General features: G+C 40.8%; 1 long non-coding RNA gene across 1 annotated transcript in view; it reads right to left on the bottom strand.

Moving 5' to 3' along the window:
• Positions 1–1,705, bottom strand: part of LOC111249654 (uncharacterized) — a 2,692-nt gene extending 987 nt beyond the window's left edge. The window contains exon 1 of the long non-coding RNA XR_015327148.1: positions 165–1,705. This is a non-coding gene — a long non-coding RNA (uncharacterized LOC111249654). The remainder of the gene's footprint in view (positions 1–164) is intronic.
• Positions 1,706–2,902: the final 1,197 nt, after the last annotated feature.

Genomic DNA, 2,902 nt, shown 5'->3' with positions numbered 1-2,902 from the left:
ATTTTCTGGTATCAGAAGCGGTCTATTATGCCTCGCACGATAAGATAGCGGGATAACAAAATAATTATCACCCAATTTAATTAGGTCGTTGCCGTGTCTTTTATGGCCTTAATTAGGTTATCACTTCAAATAAAATGAAGCCACTTAAGGCGGACCTAACTTACCGATGGCATGTTCTGACTGGTTGGTCTTCTTTATCAGATCGCCTGATTTCGTTATTTCCGTCGACATCGTGCTTCTGTTAGGATGATGTGTGCTTTAGCTGACTCATCGCGTAGATTTTATTGGGCCAAGGGATACACCTGGTAAAACTTTTAAGATATTTGATTGTTTAAAACACGTTCCCAAACACAGACAACCATGTTGAGTTTAATTTGTAATAATCAGTCAAAACCAAAATGCAAAATTTCTGCAAAAATGAGCAAATACACACGTAGCAGCTATGTAGAAGTACATATTTTCATTTATATACAGACAACTAGTATATTGATGTCTATCAAGCATTGGTATTAGCTAATTTTGGAGAAAATATATATTCGGCCCCATTTAAAGCGCTAACGGTAACATTCGCACGGGCAGACAAACAAATCACACATGAAGCGCTGTTGTTTCATCTAAGAATACCGTTCTGATCTCTTTGCTTTCGTCCACTATTATTTTTCTCCAAACTTAAACTTTTATTAGGGTCAAAGTCTTGCTAATCCGTGCTTTTGTTGGATCGCGGAAGATATTGCCACCGGATACGACTTGCAATTCCGATGATCTTGACGTATCGAGTACTACGTCGTCTGCACTGCACAGAATAACTTCGATTCAAACTCAATATTGAGATGTCCTTGCGCTGTGACGGCGGTCGTCACTGTGTATTGGTGAGGGGCTCGATTTTAAACGCACCATCCGATGCCACTTTTAACGACCGTATCGAAGTTGGCGCAGAGACGAGTGAACTTAAACACTGCAGAGGGCCAACAAGAATAGCGAAAAGCTCAATCGAAATTGAACGAAGTCAGTCGTTCAATCACTGTAAAATCAAGCACCGTCTCAAAATGTCCCCAACGCAATCTTTAGAAGCGCCCTACATGTTACGTCGTCGTTCACGGTCGCACACGGGCATTTCGGGATTCCGCCATTGCTCTCTACGATTCGTTCAGTCGGTCATGGAAATCGGCGCTATTGTGAAGAGTGACAAAGATGGCTGGTTAGCGGGTCGACAGGTCCGTTAGAGTAGATTCCAAATGCAAGATAAAGGCTGATAGTGGTTGAACACGTAGGTGAATCAACGGTGCTTGAAATGACACACCAAACAACACGAATTTGGCATCATTTATCATTTTGTTTACTTGTTAATCGGTTAAGAGCTCGTTGATTTTTCCTAACATAACTGAAGTTTGAGCAGAATTCGAGACTGATCCAATATAGAGATCAAGGGCAGCTTTAGAACAGCAGAAGCAGGACGCTCCGCGAAAGAAAAAAGACAACACTGTCGTAAAGATGCATTAGTCGCTACGTATACCAACAAATGATCGTCATCGCACGCGTTTGCATCCACATCGCGAAACGAGACGGGACATGTACAGAAAATTAAAGGAGGGTAGGAGAGTCAACAAAAAAGAGGAACGAAGTGATCGCGGACAAGCATCAGGGTAGAATGGCGCCTGTCACGCAAACGAAAATGTCGCCAGCTCAAGAGTCAGTTTGGGGCCGGAGCAACGCCACAGGCTACTGAGCGATCAGGGCTTCGAGATAAGTAAAACGAAATAGGAAAAAAGGAAAGAAGGACCCCAAATTATAAGAACATTAATAGCGACGGATAATACGGGCGCGAAGAATTTAGAAATGCGTAAACTCTTACGGTGTAGAAACGCAGAAAGCGGGAGAGATCGGGCAGACACGAATGGAGAAACATGCTTTGAAGTATGTTCATGCAGAAGACATGAATTGAAATGTTATACAACCCGTAATTAAGGGGCCTGCGCTAAGGAGACACGCATGGACAAGTGTGATACAACTATGTACTAGTCCATGTTAATAGAATTACGCTTATGCAATTCACTATAACAATTCATTAATTGTACGACATAGTTAGGTGGCCTCAGTTCACAACTAGGACCTTAATCGATTGTCCTGTAAGAACGTTCTGTCTTCGGATGATGACCGTTAAGTTTAGGATGAATTACATAGAATTCACTACATAAAATGAAACTTTTGTAATGTCTAGGAGAAAAAGTATAACCATGTCGGGATTTATGCAATTTTCCGTGGTGCATATATAGGTTCTTATTCTACTACATATATATATATATATAGTTAGGTTAGTCTCAATATAGAAACAGGCAAGTTTAAAAGCGAGTAAGTTTTGATTAACTTGGAGGAGCCTGGAGACTCCTAAAGCCGAGGTATTACTTATATCCAAAATCCTCTTTTTTATGAATATACATCTATGATCAGATTCTGAACCGTGAGTATCACCTATATAATTGTATAGCTCTATAAATAAATAGAATGTTTTGAGTTTTAGGTTCAGTACGGGTTCGGGAAATTGCTTAAGATGGCTGACTTTTTCAATACAAAACGGAGCATATCTATCCCTTGATTTGAAGCTAGATCACCTCATGTGTCTTTAAATTTGGTAGGACAACACATTACTACTGCGCTACCGCGGAGATTAGTTCTATTTTTTATACATACTGACATACAGCTATACCGTATTACGCAGAATAAACAAGTGCCGCTAAGCCCTATTAAAGCTGAGTAATAAGACAAGCTCTGCACGGCAATAAGTCCACCAAACAGTCTGTTTCTCAGTGACAGAGCAGCTTGGCTTGCTACTCCTCGTGCACGTTAGTGCTCAGGCCATTACATCGAGTCCTGTCAAAAACAAATCCTATATGCGAGATAGTTC

This window comes from Varroa destructor, unplaced genomic scaffold (genome assembly GCF_002443255.2).
Source record: "Varroa destructor unplaced genomic scaffold, Vdes_3.0 BEIS01000004.1, whole genome shotgun sequence".
NCBI lineage: Eukaryota > Metazoa > Arthropoda > Arachnida > Mesostigmata > Varroidae > Varroa > Varroa destructor.
The sequence above is the reverse complement of the archived record's forward strand: the minus strand, read 5'-3'. Positions and strand labels throughout refer to the sequence as shown.